This window comes from Sodiomyces alcalophilus, assembly GCF_042370955.1.
Source record: "Sodiomyces alcalophilus JCM 7366 unplaced genomic scaffold ACRALscaffold_7, whole genome shotgun sequence".
In the NCBI taxonomy this organism is placed as follows: Eukaryota; Fungi; Ascomycota; class Sordariomycetes; order Glomerellales; family Plectosphaerellaceae; genus Sodiomyces; species Sodiomyces alcalophilus.
Window position 1 is genome coordinate 2,746,986 of NW_027263538.1, and position 16,181 is coordinate 2,763,166.

Consider the following 16,181-nt stretch of genomic DNA (forward strand, 5'->3'; position numbering starts at 1 on the left):
CGCTTAGTCTAAAGGGGTATACTAGCTACTTAAAAAGACTAAAGCGTATTCTAAAGGCCGTTTTACTCTTATACCCGGGAGCTATACGGATTATATAAAAGGCGGCGACTATATTAAGCTTTATAAACCACTTAGCGCTAGCCAGGTTATATAGGGTCTTAGTAATTAAAGGGAGGGGGTAGCGATCCCGCTAAATAATCGCGTTTAAGGCTTTATAATTATAGTAAAAGCGTAGTCCGCCCCCTAGCTTCTTCACGAATAAGACCGGCGCGGTAGCCGCTAAGCTACTAGCTTGTATAAATCCCTTATCTATCAGGTCGTTAAGCGTCTTCCGGAGCACTAGTAACTCTTCTCTTAATATACCGTAAAGGGGCCCCTATAGCAGGGTCGGCTTAAGCCTATTAGGACCTTGCTTTAGGGTGATTTCGTGGTCGACGCTTAGTCGGTAAGGGGGTAAATCGTTAGCCTTATTAAGCGTAAAAAGGTCGCTAAACTCTTATAGTATATTCGTAGGGATATAATCCTATGGGTCTACTAGTTCCTTCTTATAAAGGGCCTTATCGATATCCCGTATACTAATAGCCCGGATTAAGGCGTTAAACTCGTCTCTTTCTTTTCCCTTTAATCCCCTTCTTATTTATCGTATTATAGCCGTAAACACCGATCCCGAGACTAACCTTACCTCGCGGATAGCTTATATATCGGCTAGTTCTTCCTCGCCTACTAGTTATAGGTTAATATCGGCGACTCTATAGTATAACCTACGATTCTTCGCGTAATATATAACGTTATTATATTCTAGCCACGGCTTTCCTAGGAATATATCCTAATCTAGTCCTTTTACTATATAGGCAAAGACTCGTTATATATAGCCGCTAATCTTAAGCTTAAACGCGGCGATCCCGGCGCTAATAGCCGGCTTAGATATATCCGAGAATCCTTTTAGTAGTTATCTCTTTTTATCGACTAACGGTGACTAAAGTCTTTAAGTAAAGCGTTTATTTATAGTAGCGTAGCAGTTATAACCCGTATCTATAAGAGTATATATATATCTTTTATTTACTTATATTAATATTAGAGCTAAGTCGCCGCTAGCTAGGTGTTTAAACGCCTCTTACTCCCGCTATAAAGTGGCTATCGGCTTTAATACCCGTTTTCGCGTTAAAGCTATTCTTTTCCTAACTCTTTATTATCCGAACTATCTAAACTCGCGGCGATATCACTATCCCTAGCCTATACCTTCGCTACGCGGGCGCCCTTAGCCTTACCCTTATCCCGGGACTTATACTTTATACGAATATATCCCTTTTTCCTATAACCCTAGCACTCCTGGTTATCGCGAGGTCGGTTTATAATCGTATCGGGCCGGACCTAATTAATCCCGCCTATTATAATATCTCCTCTAATATCGGTCTCTTAGTTCCGGGTTCGGTTCGGTATATAAGTATTCCGGCTAGTTAGGCGTAGTCCTTCTAGCCTTTAGGCGATACTCTAGACCTTGATAACCTAGCTTATATAGTTATAGGGTAACTTCGCGGTAACTAAGGCGCTATATAGCTTCTGGCTTAGGGCTCCCTCTAGGAAGGTGATCTTCGCCGAGTCTGCCTACTCGCTACCCCCTACTTAGGCGATATGTTTTTTAAATTTCGGTAGGAACTATAAAAAGGTTTATTCCTCGCGTTATTAAAGGGAATATAGCGTGAAGGCCGCGCGAGGCTATTCGTTTTAGTCCTTATATATACGGTCTAGGTAGGTAAGGAACGACTCTGGGTCGCGGGTACCTCCTGGCCCCCTAGCGGCGTAGAAGGCTAATACCACTTACTAGGCACTCCCTTCTAAGTATAAGTTAATATAGTACTATATTTCGGCTCGGTTATTAAATAAGTGTTTATCTAGTAGGAGCTTATCGTGTATCTATTACGATTAGGTAGCGTATTCTGTTTATTTTCCGCTAAACTTCGCGGGGTATAGCAGGGGCTTAGTATATAAAGGGTATAGTTCGCTTAGCTCCTATAGGACTATAATCTAGGGGGGAGTAAAGGTCGCTAGGGTCGGAGGACCTATTACTGACTCGGCGGGCGTATTTATAGGGGCTCCCTCTAAGGGGGGCGTAAGGTTAGGGGTAGGTTATTACGGGGTCTAGATATTCACGAGACTATTCGTGAGTTATTAGAGTAGCTCTTATTATTAAGCTATCTATTCCTATAAGGGACCGAGCATCGTATTAATAGCCTTGGTAATCCTTTTATCCGTCCACTTAGCTAGCTTAGCGGGGTTTATAGGACCGCCGCCGCCTAACGGCGCGTTTATATCTAACTCTATACTAACATAGCGCGTAGGGTTCGCTAAATTCTAGCTATATAAGCGGCTAGTTATAGGTTAATCGTATTAAGTAAGGCCGAATAATTATATTAGCTAGAATTAAAGAAAGGAAAGGAAAAGGTTTATAGAGAAGTGCAGGATTTACTAGGTTTATACGAATCCGCGGTAAGGGTAGCGCGAGGTCTAAGCATCGGGTCTACGCGCTGATTAGCGGTTCCGGCCTTATACCGGAACTACGTATTCGAGGGGTTAACCCGTGATATCTATAACGAGATAATCGCAGACTTATCGGTATATAGTCGGACCGATAGCCGCGCACGGACCACCGATCCGAACCTATCTCTATGCGTACGTTAAGGGATTAGTTTAATCCCTTAAGTTAAAGTCTTGGTTTAAAGTTAACGCTTAGTTAACGAATATACTACGATTACTCTACGATACTAAGCTATCGAGCCTTTTCTATAATATCTTTTCCTTAACTAACGTCTATAGACTTTCCTTTTGTTATAATTCTTTAACTTCCATACCTTTAAGGTAATTAGGCCGAAGATACTACTAAGAAGGACTCGAGGAATAAGCGTCCCCCCGGGGGGAGCTAATAAGGACGCCGAGTAGGCGCCCGTTATACCGAAATTAATAACGACGGTACCCGAGCAGGGACCGGATAAAAATAAGGGGTCCATGGATACGCCGGTTACGCTCGGTCCTAAAGATAATAGTTTATAGGTCGATTAGCGATCCGTCGCCGGCCCCTTAATATTAACGTAAAAGGCGTTAATTATAATATTTTCGTAATATCTCTAGTAATAAAGCGAGATTAATTGAGTAATTATAAAGAAGCTTACTAAACGACCGGTACCCCGGCGCGATTATAAAAAACCATCGGTATATAATTATAAGCTAATTAAAAAGTTATCTATGGTTACGGAAATTAACGATTAGTTAGTAGCGATTAAGGCTAGAAACCAGTTTAGACCTAGTGCCCTAATACTATAATAAATCGAATAGGCTTTAACAAAGCTCGAATATACCTTCTAGACATCCTAGAGGCACTATACTAGGAAGATTACTAACCCGAACTAAAACGATTTTACGGCGTTTATTCGGCGAGAGTATCTATCCCGGGATATATAACGGTACTATTACTATAAATAACTTTATAAGCTATAAATAACCGGCGATATAACGCTAATAAAGCTATTCGAATAGTAGGATAACCTATACAGGCTATTAGGCTAGGAGGCGAGTGGAAGCGAAGAGCGTGCCTACGACTATTTTAGTTAGCTACCCCTACGTATTAAGGATAAGATATAAGAGCGGAAAGCCGAATTAGATAAGGCAGTAACGCTAGCTTAAAAGGCGTAGCTATTCTAGAATATAAGCCCTACTAAGAAGGCGAATAGTAAGCGATCGGATACCGGTTATAAAAGGACCCTATTAAACTTCTAGTGTTTAGACGGTCGCTTAAGCCGGGTAAGTACCCCGGCGATTAGTCGGTGTATACCCGCTAAGCCAGGTAATACGGATTTAAAGGGGGCGCCCCCGACGGGTTAAAAGGTAGTAGGCTTAGGCCTAGAGCCTTTATAAGCGTAGCCTAGCACGCGTGCCTTTATGGGCAAGTGCTATAACTATAGCAAAAAGGGTTACCGTTCTAAGGACTGCTATAGTAATAAGGAACGGCGGACCACGGCTAATAACGGGGCGGCGAAGAGTCGCGCCCGCGTTAGTAACGTGCACGCTATATATAACGACCTTAATAATAATATTCGGGTTAAAGAACTCTATTTATTAGGAAACGAGTCGGCGTAGACGGGGAGGCCGAACCTATACCCGACGACCGGCCAGCGATTGTAGTTAGCGAGGTAGTAAGATTTATAGCGATAGTAATCCGTTACGGGAAGGAGATTAAGTTTAGCGTGGACTTAGATACCTATACGTAGGTAGATATTATTAGCCCGGTGTTAGTGGAACGCCTAGGGTTAAAACCGCTTCTAGAGGTTAAGACTCTAGAAATTAAAGGCTTTGATAATAGCCCGATAAGGGTTCGCGGAGCGTATAGCTTAGCTTTTTATCTATTAGATATAGAAGGACGGCCACGCCTACTAAAAAGGGTCTTCCTATATACGGATTAACCTAAGGGTACCGGATAATTACTACTCTCGAATAATAGTATAGGTTAGGAAGGTATTATAATTAATACGGCTCGCCGAATATTCGTTTATGGGCCGATTTTAATCGTAGACCCCGAGCTCTAGGCTCGCGAGGTTATTAAAAAGCGGGTAAAGATATATATTATATATATCGCTGCCGCTACTATGGTCGCACCGGGGACGCCGGATATAACTATTCCGTCTATTCCGTCTATAGATAACGAGGTGGTATACGGACTAGTCGTCGAACTATCGCCGGAAATCGCTAACTACCAGGATATGTTTTTAGAGCAGGCCGCGAAGGAGCCGCCCTTACTAAAGGACGCCGAATACACGATCGACTTATAAGATAGGAAGGAACCGCCGTTTAGGCCGTTATATCCCTTATCTTAAGCCTAGCTAAAAGAGCTAAAGAAGTATATCGCTAAAGGGATAGCGAGCAGTTATATTTAACGGTTAATAAGCTTTATAGGCTTACTAATACTATTCGTGCCTAAGAAGGACGGTAGCTTATAACTTTATATCGATTATTAAGGGTTAAACGCTATAACGATTAAGAATAGGTACCCTCTGCCCTTAGTCGGCGAGCTATTAGATAGGCTCGCCGGGGTAAAGTACTTTTCTAAGGTGGATATCCGAAATACTTATTATAGGATCCGGATTAAGAAGGAGGACCGCTAAAAGGCGGCGTTTAAAACGCGATACGGCTACTATAAGTATATAGTTATGCTATTTAGGCTAATAAATACTCCAGCTACCTTCTAGGCGTATATTCACCGAGCACTCGCCGGTCTACTAGATATATATTATATCGCTTACCTAGACGATATCCTTATATATTCCACGTTAAGGGAATAGTATATAAAGGACTTAAAGAAGGTCTTAGATCGGCTTTATAGGGCCTAGCTATACGCAAAGCTATTAAAGTACGAATTTTACTATAACTGGGTAGACTTTTTAGGGTTCGTAGTAACCCGCGAAGGTATCGCTATAGACCCGGAACGTATATAAGCGGTCGCCGAGTAGCCGGCGCCTAAGTCGTTCCGGGATATCTAAATCTTCCTCGGTTTTACTAACTTTTATAAAAGGTTTATTAAGGGGTACTCCCGGGTTATAACGCTATTAACTACGCTACTAAAGGGTAGTTAAGCGGGTAAGAAAAAGGGACCTTTTAAGTTCCCGGATAACGCTAAGCGGGCGTTTAAGCGGCTAAAAGTCGCTTTCGGGTCGGCGATTATTCTACGGTACTAGAATCTAGTGCTGGATATAAGGGTCGAGATAGATACCTTAAATAAGGCTATTTCCGGGATCCTGAGTTAGAAGTATAAGACTAGATAGCGACTGGTCGCCTACTTCTCGTAGAAGCTTTCCGAGATAGAGTAATAATAGGGTATAGGATAGCAGGAGCTATTAGCTATAATAGAAAGCCTTAAGTATTAGCGTTACTATCTCGAAGGCACGGGGTAGGCGTTTACTATATTAACGGACTATTAGGCGCTTAAAGGCATACTAAACGCGCCGGCGCGGTACCTTCGCGGAAGGCTTACTAGATAGGTATACCGATTATTATTATTCGACTTTAAGGTTTAATATTACCTAGGTAAGATAAACCCGGTAGATAGCCTATTAAGGCGGCCGGATTATATAATAAACGAGACGCTATACGATAATATACTTCCTACCCTATTATAAAGGTTATAACTAGTTAGCGATCTCCTAATAAGCGTTTATTAACGGATCACGAGTATCCACCTTACCTTAATAAGTAACGCGGTAAAGATCGTATACGTTTAAGCTGCTTAGGTAACGCTACCCGAATATAGGCCTAGTAAACGTAAGCGGGTATAGACTTTATAGGAGGGGGCCCTACCTAGCTTAAGAGACGAGGATAGAAAAAGGCTATAACCCCTATGTCCTACCGATGATACCCGGTATATTATCGTCGCTATTATTACCCGCTCCCGAATATAAGACGTGGGGTATAGGGCGACTACCTAGCGAAGGGTCGCTGATAAGATATCGCCGACGCCTAAGGCTAACTAGGCTAGGGTTACTATTATACCGGATTAGTATATCCTACGTTTTATAGCCCGAGAGCTAGCTAGGAATAAAACGGTAGGTTAGCGCACTATTAGCGAGGAACTAAAAGATCTGGCTAGAGGGCTATAAACCACTAACCCGGATTATATATCCTTAATTAAGAATATTCGCCGAGGGACCGGAAAAAGAGCGGGGTACTCTCTTAGAGAAAAGGATATACTACTATTTAAGGGACGGTTAGTACTACCTGTATAGGGCTCCCTAAGGGCGGAGGTCCTATAATAGCACCACGATAACCCTAGGGCGGGGTATATAGGAGCGAATAAAACGCTTAAGCTGATTTCTAAGAAGTTCTACTAGGTGGACTTAGCGGCGGATATTCGTAATTACGTCGCCGTATATTCGGCGTGTTAAGGGGTATAGGTGCTATAATATAAACCGTATAGATAGCTATAAACGCTACCGCTACCTATATATCTATTCTAAGAGATTAGTATAGATTTTATTACGGGTCTACCGCCTATAAAAGGGGCCGACGGGTAAACGTATAACGCTATTTTAGTGGTTATCGACTAGTATACGAAGTATACCCTATTTATTCCTACGCGGAAGGACCTAATAATACCCTAGCTAGCGGCGCTACTATATAGGAAAATAGAGTACCGATTTGGTAGCCTAAAGGGTATAGTAATAGACCGGGATAAGCTATTTACTAGTTAGTTTTAGATAGAGTTTTACCGTAAACAGGTAAACGCTTAGCGACTATTCACTATATACTACCTATAAACGGATAGTTAGACGGAACGAATATATTAGTTCCTGATTAAGTACCTATAAATAATTACCGGCGATACGATAATATAGTGGCTTATTTAGTTATTAGAAGCGGGATTCGCCTATAATAATAACGAGTATTCCTTACTTAGTATTTCGCTATATAAAGCGTTATACGGGTACTATCCACGTATAGTAGAATATATCCGCCCTAGGGATAATACCCGGGTATAAGGCGTATAAGAATATATTAAGAAGCTAGCGGAAGTTTAGCGAAAGGTCCGCGAATACTAGGCGTATACCACGGAGTACTAGGCTCGGCACTATAATAAACGCTACTAGCCGTAGTAATATAAGGTAGGCGACGTTATTAGACTATCTATAAGGAACTTCCGATTCCGGTAAGGGTCGAAGCTAGTACCGCGATATATTCAGGTATAGGTGACTAAGAGGATCGGCGAGTAGGCGTATAGGGTTCGCCTTCCTTTATAGTACGCGAGGATACACGATATATTCCCGGTATCCTTATTAAAACCGTGGAAAGACTAAGTAGCCGTAGAGCCCTCGGCGAAGGATCTCCCGCTTCTAAAGGAGGAGTAAGATAAATAGGAGGTAGAAGATATCGTTAGTTATAAAGAAGAATAAGGAAAAACGTTCTATTTTATAAAGTAGGTAGGCTAGCCGGTAGAGTATAATACCTAGGAACCAGAGAACTACCTAGAAAACGCTCTAGGGATCCGGAAAAGGTACTAGAAGTATAAAAAATATATATATAAAAAGTGGGATGACTACGAGATAATATAAGGCGCTAAAGGGTCGTTAGATATAAAATATAAACTTAATTATAGGCTATAATAACCTTTTCTAATAGTAACTTAATAAACGGGGTTAATACCCGACTAGTCCTAAATCCCGAACTATTAGTATAAAGTTTAACGCTATTATAGGCGATTAATACCGGCGAAGGCTCGGAGAGAGAAAAAAAAGAAATTAATCGTTAAAACCATAAAAGTCAGTCTCCGCGCCCGAAGTGGCGCTAGATAAATAGCGGCGACGGTTAGGACGGAAAGGGCCGGGGACCGCTTCGCCCTTATCGTTATTATTAGTAGCGGAGGTGGCGATAGGCGTATATCGATAAGGGCTACGGGGAGGCTCCGGCGTAGGTTTAGCGGTAGGGAGCTGCTATTATTAGCTAATAGAGGTATAGGGAGCGTGACTATAATAAGAGGTTGCTATACGACCGGCGAAATAACGTCTAAGGAGGGGATAGCGTGGCTTATTAATAGCCGCTAATAGGGCGGTAAGACTAGGTAACGCGGGGAAAGCCTCGATACCTTCTTAGTTATCCTTATCGGGGTAAGGGCGGCGATATATAGCGCGTAAGTCGGCGAGGCAGCGCCGAAAAGACATAATATCCCGTATATTATCCTCGCGGGGCGGGCGAATTTAGTCTAGAAGGACCGCGGCGTTATTATTAGTAACGTGGCCGAGGCGGTATATAAACTCTAACGTTATAACCGAATAAAAAGACGTAATCTTATCTAGGAGAAGATGCTAATTCTACTAACTATTAGTATAGGGTCGCCGAACGTTTAGCGGAAATAAAAACTTATAGCTTTAATAGGAAGCTCGCGGTCGCCGCGCAGGATAACCGCCCAGAACCATTTATAGGTATTCGAGATACGTATATAGGTATACTAACGCTAAATAGGCGTTAAATCGTCGTTCTTATTAAGTATACGCTTATTATAGTTCTAGAGTAGCTAAGCTACGCCTATTAAAAACTCCGGGATCTAATATTTTTTTTTAGCACGAAAATAAGTATCGCTAAAAGGTTATCGAATATACGGCGGTATATTACTATTAGTTATAAGCGTAAGTAATATAACGACTAGCACCTATACGGCTATTAGATTTATTAAGGCACTCGACCTCGATATAGCTGCCTAGGCAGGCTATATAACGCTAGTATAGCGCCTTATCGGCGATAACGCTAAACTATCCCTGATCCTTATTAAACGGCCTCTTGCTTATAGCGATAACCACCTATAAGGAAACGTCGGATATAACGATAGAATAGCGAATAAATAGCGAAAAATAATAATAAATAGGAAATAGTAAATTATCGCCGTGTAGTTGGCGATTATAATAAGGGAAAGATAATTATAGGAGGAAAATCAAATACTACGAGGAAAATTACATAATAAGGCTATATACTCGTCGCTAAACGGTTACCTAAGGCTAGGCATAATATCCACGAAAGGTTAGATAACTATAGGCAATAATAATAAGTATCGCGGAGTTTTTATAGTAATATTTAGATAAATCACGAGGTATATAGTTAGCGATAGAACGCTAAAGGGATAAATAAAAGGAGCGGCTACTCTTTTTCCCTACGGGTTTTTAACGAGGGCTTATATAAAACCAGATAAAGATAATTAATCGCGATAAACGCGTAATTAAAGGCATCACGATAATATAAGTCTGCGGGACTAGACTTATTAGGAGGGGGGGCAGTATAATAAGATAATCGCAGACCTATCGGTATATAGTCGGACCGATAGCCGCGCACGGACCACCGATCCGAACCTATCTCTATACGTATATTAAGGGATTAGTTTAATCCCTTAAGTTAAAGTCTTGGTTTAAAGTTAACCCTTAGTTAACGAATATACTGCAATTACTCTGCGATACTAAGCTATCGAGCCTTTTCTATAATATCTTTTCCTTAACTAAAGTCTACGGACTTTCCTTTCGTTATAATATCTAGTATAGGGGACAGTGTTAAAGGCCCCGCGTATATCTAGCTAAAGTATCACGGGGGTGCTACTTAGGGCCTAGGCGGCCCTAACGGCCTTTATTCCATACTAGACGGCCGTCTCTATACTACGCCTAGGTCTATTCCCTATCTAGCTATTAGGGAGTAGCCGGTGTTCCTCCGCTATAGCCACGAAGCGGTCCGCTATAATACCTTTAAGTAACTTTCTAATCGTGTTAAGGAGGGAGATCGGTCTCTAGCCTCTAGCTATCTTATAATCGCCCTATAGGCGGCCTTCTTTTCGGATAATTATAACGGTAGCGGTATAGTAGTAGCGCGGGAAGTAACTTAGGGCTAAGCAGGCTAAGAGGATCGTGGCTAGGATCTAATATAAGACCGGGCTATAGGCCTTTAGGAGGCCCGTAGGAAAGCCGTCCGGGCCGGGAATAGCCTATAATTTAGTCCGGCGGAGGCGGCCCTAGATATCCGCTATAGTAACGGTTCGGTTTATATCCTACCTAGAGGGGTACTCCTAACCTAGGGGCCTAGGGTCTAAGTCCGGGGGGGGGGGGGGGAACTTAGCGTATAGGATATCTGCCTTCTTATTATAGGATATTATAGGGTCGCCCTAGTCGCGGCGTAGTGGAGGTATAGTAGGGGGCCCGGGCGGTTAGTATCCCTTAGTTTAGGCCTATCTTTAGAGCCTCTAAAGGAGCCCGTTATTCGCTTAAGTCGAGTAGAGGAGGTGGCGCTAATACTGCCTTTTCGCTACTACTATAGCTTTATCGCGGCGGAGCTTAGCTTACCTATACTCTTCGTATATATTCCGTGATTTCCTTACTATATATCGCCTATATATTTTACGCGCCTCTTAGGTTAGGGATATTAGTTTATTAGTCCACTATAAGTAAGGTAGGCGGCCGGGGGGGCGGGGTTAGCGTCGCGGGGCTATTTAATCGGTAATAATAATAAGGTTATATATTAGCTAGTTAAGGGCCTTATTAATATTAAAGGGTGTTATTAGGGAGCCTAGTTATATAAGGATCCCGGGGGCTACCTAGTAGGTAAGGGAGGGTACGAATTCCTTTTAGACCTAGTAAGGGCGGTCGGGGGGCTATAGCGGGGCGGTATCGGTAAAGCAGTCTATACTAAGGTAAATAGTCGCGGTTTAGAAGAGGTAGTCCGATCCGATAACCTTACTATCTATACTATTATAGCTATAGCGGAGCCCCTAGGACGCCTAGATAAGGTCGATAATGCTTAGCCGCCGGCCTAGCCTATACTAGGTGGTTATCCCGGGGGGGGTAACTAAGTTAAGATTCTAGCGGGTAATTAGCTTAAAAAGGGTATTAGATTTAGGATAGAATCTAGGGTTACTAGCCTAAAGGGGATAGGAGAGGTTAAAGTCTTCGAGGAGGATATAACGGCCCCGGGGCGGGGCCCCTATAAGATCTATAGTTAGAGGGGTATACCACGGGGTAAAGGCGGATTAGTAATTCTTAGAGTAGATTAACTAGATCGTAATAGCTTAGTCGCCTATACTAAAAGTAACCGTATAAGAGTCCTAGTAGGCTCGCTATATCTATATACTAAGGGGGTATCGTTTATAGATATAAAGCAGGGCTTTATTATCTCCTTAGATTAGAAGGTATAGAGCCTTATTTAGGGCTTTAGGTCCTTTCGTGAAGGGGTTAAGCCCTAGCTTTTAGATAGCTATTATATTATACTCGGTATAGGCCTATAGCGGAAGCTCTGCTTAGGCCTATTTAGCCCCTATATTCTATATTAGGACACGGAGTTTTATTATTTAGAGGGGGGGAGGTTTAAGGTCGATCTAGCTAGTACGGCCTCCTAGGTAACTCGTGTTAGAGTTAGGTCGGTCCTATAGGGGATAAGGAAAGGCTTTAGGGGTCTAAAGGCCGGGGGGTATTCGCGGGGTCTTTTTAGCGGGCGGCCGGGGCCGTGGCGGATAGGGGCGGCCTATAATAGGGTAAAGGAGGGGGAGGGTAAGGGATAGCGGAGGCGGGATCGCTAATACGCCGCCTTAGTCTACCTTAAGGTATCGAATTCTTTTACCCGGTATTTATATACTTCCCGGGCTTTTACGGCTTCTTATTTTCTAACTTAATAGGCGTTATTAAAGGCTTTATAGTTCCTATTATAAATAGCGTACCTCTAGGTAGCTTTTGGGGCCGACGCTAAGCAGTTCTTAAAACCATCCTAGTAAGTAGACTCGGGTTTAGCGTAATAGCGGAACCGCTTCTCTGCCTCTAGGCACTAAGCGGCCCTATACCTAAATTATAGGTAGGTATAGTATTATAAAAGGTTTATATCCGGGTTATAAGGCTTATATAGGAAGCTATTACCTTTAAAAAGGAGACACTTCTATATAAGGCTTTCCGCGCCTTTTAGTATAATAGTCTTAATAAGCAGTATTACTACCTTACTAGTACTATATCGGGGAAGCCAGGTCCTTACTTAGTGTATTTTTATATCGGGATTAAAGGTATATAGGGATTATAAGAGCTTATTTTTGGTTAGTAGGCCTAGGATTAAGTAGGGGATAGTTTTTACTAGGACTAGGTAGGTTTAGGTAGCTATCTTAGCTCCGGCGCTAAAGGCCTATTTAACCTAGTAGTTAGTAAAGGTAGACTATTATTACGCCCTTTTAGTATAGGTTAGGTATATATTACCGCTAGGTAACCTTTAAGCCGCTATAGCGTTATCGCGGCTAGCGGCCGTGTTTATAGCTTAGATAATCTCTTTAGGTATATAGGCTAAGAGTGCCTAGTCTAGCTAGTCTTTATATTTAATAATTAGTTCTTTATAGTATTAGGCTAGAATTATTTTAGGGGGGGCTAGGTCCTATAAGGGTGCCGTGGTAGGCGGCGATACGGCTATTACGGCCTAGGTTAGCTTTATTCCTTTTCGGAGTTCTTCCCTAATTATACTCCGAATAGTAGCGTAAAGGTATATAATCGGGGCCGTTACGGTACTCTGGCCATTAAGGCAGCGTAGCTTAATAAGATCGTCTATTAGCTCTATAACCTAATTAATCGTGTTCCTATTAGCTAATAGACTTCGGATTAACGTCTTAACTTATTAGATATTTATTCTAGGGGCCCGCGGAGCCCCCGTATCGGCCTTAGTTCAGTTACTTACGGTATTACACTGGTTTAGGCGGTAGGAGTTAAGTAATAGTCGCTATCGGTAAGGGCAGTTTATAGAATTTTTAGGTAATAGGCCGGTCGCTACTACCCCTTTTATCGTATCTACCCCCGTGTCTATACTACGGCTTTTACTCGGTGCTATCACGGCGTAAAGAAGGAGTACCGGTATCCCGGAGAACCCTGTCTGGTATCTGGCATAGGCCTTACCCTTTTAGGATAGGTTGCCAAGGTAAATTTTCGGACACGAAATTAGACTCTGGGCGTAAGGTCCTGGTACATCGTATATACAACGTAGAGTCATAACATAGTGTAAATATTTTTAAGTATCTCTTAGGTATCCTCCTAGCTAAATACAGTGGTCGGCTACCTAGTATATACCTCCAGGGACGTAGCAGGCGCCGGGTAGTAAGTACCTATTATATTAATAGCGTATATAAAATTAGCAGGAGATATATTGATTTAATTGACTCTGTTAATTTGATTGACTCTATTGATTTGATTGACTCTGTTGATTTAATTGACTCTGTAGAAGAAGGATCTGATCTGCTAGAAGTTCGGGAAAAACTCTGCTCTTGACCGTATCTAATCTCGGTACGGAATAACCCCTTCCGTCCCTGTTTCGCGACTCTACGATATACCGGGACCTTACGCCCAGAGTCTAATTTCGTGTCCGAAAATATACCTTAGCAACCTATCCAAAACGGGTAAGGCCTATGCCAGATACCAGACAGGGTTCTCCGGGATACCGGTACTCGTAAAGAAGGGAGTTAGGTTCCTTCTCCAGTTAGTTTCGTCGTTTTTACTTAAGTTACGCGTCGGGTGGCTCGAATCCTATCCTAAGCTTGTTTTTTTTTTGTATTTAAAATTTAGTACTAGGACCTTCTTATATATACAAGGGGTATTAACCCTTTTTAGACTTCGTTTATTATACCTTTTAAGTATCTTACTACTATAAGGCAACTGGCTTATAGAAAGAGTCTTATTATCTTTATTTATATTTATTATATGGCCTAGAAAGGTATTTATTTCACCTAAGTCTTTAAGTGAAATATCTTTAGATATCTCCTTAAAAAAGTAGTCTAAAATGTTCTTAGAAGGGTTCAGAGCCACTATATCGTTAACGTGGCATAAAAGAATAGCTCGTTCTTCTATTCTTTTAATTTTATTATATTTATAAAAGGTAAAAAGTCCGTTATCATATTCAGAGACCCGGCAACCTAGCTTAGATAATATCTTAACCAGGTAATTATACCAGAGTCTAGGAGTTTGTTTCAACCCGTACAAAGCTTTATTAAGCTTATAGAGTATTATATTATTTTTATTTTTATTTTTATTATTTTCTAAGTTATCTTCTTTCTCGAAGCCTATAGGTTATATAGCGTATATTAGGGTATCTATATCGGCATTAACGAACGCGTTTTTAACGTCAAACTGCCTGAATTTCTAGCCGTGTGATACGCCTAGTATTAAAGCTAGTTTATAGCTTTCTGGCCGGCAGGTAGTTAAAAAGCTTTCTGGGTAATTAAGACCTAGAACCTGATTAAACCCCTGAATAACCCACCGAGCCTTATACTAAATAGCCTCGCTAGAGCTATTGTATTTGATTCTGAAGACCCAACGACCTCCTAGTACGTGGTAGTCTTCTTTTATTTTATCATAATTATTAGGCGTATTCTTTATACTTATTAAGTCCCAGGTCTTTCTCTTTTCGAGTTCTGATGTTTCTGCTACCATCGCGTCTATCTATTTATCTTTATCTGGGCAGTTTATAGCCTGTGTATAGGTAGCTGGTTCGTTAATCGAATTTATACTTAAAAGAAATAGAGAATTTTCTTAAAACTATAGGTTTCCAAGTATTATATCTTTTATAATATAGCAAGTACGCACTATCATTATAGGATATTAAATCCTTATAGTCCGGTTTTAATGGTTCTGAAGGTATTTGGACTTCTAGCCTGGTACTTTGGCTACTATTATTATTAGCCGGGCTATAGTTAATATTATTATTAGTATTATTCTTATTATTATTATTAATAGCTGGAGCTTTATAGCCCGCTGCCCGGAGACGTAGACTCTTTCGTCTATTATTATTATTCTCTTCTTCGGGTTGAATAGACTTAACAGAACGTTTCGAAACGCGCGAAGGAATATTTTATAAAAATTAACCGGTATTGTTACTAAAAGTGATTCCTTTATTATACTTAACGGGTTGATAAGGCCCTGTAAGAGTTTGGATAAAATCCAGAAGCTTAACTGGAAGCCGTAGATTAAAGAAGGAGATGGTAAAAGGGGCTTGAGTAATAGAAGGCTGAGTGAATCGAATAGAGTAATATTCTATAGTACTGATAGTAGAATATAGTAATAATACATAAAGAAGAGTAAAAAAGGAGTGAAAGAAGAAGGAGAGGAAGCCGATATATATAGACAAACAGTATATAGAGAGACTAGTCTTAGAGCAGTAAGAAGCTTTGCTTATTATGTAATAGACTAGTTCCTTATTACGTAATAGACTCTTTATTATATAATATATTACGCAGTAGACTCTTTATTGTATAATATATTACGTAGTAGATTCTTTATTACGTAATAGACTTTTTGTCTCTGCTTGTATCTTGTATCTTTGTATTACTAACTACCTATATTAATAATCAGATATTAAGATAGGTAAATTAGTATAAAGATATATATCTTTTTGCTCCTGATTCCACTGCCTATAACTATAAAGTAGTTATTGATAGCAGATATCAATACCTCCTCGTAGGCTAGACTATCTAGCTTAGATCAGCTTGATAGCTGCTATAGGAGGTATATATGTTATTTTCCTTTTTCTTAGTTTCTTCTTATTGGTTATATGAAGTTTAAAAGCAATTTATGCTTATTAAAGGAAATATTTACTTAGATAAAAAACCCTGATACTAGGGGAAAAAAATGTCCTAAGTTTATTTATAGTAGGAAAACCTGTATAGG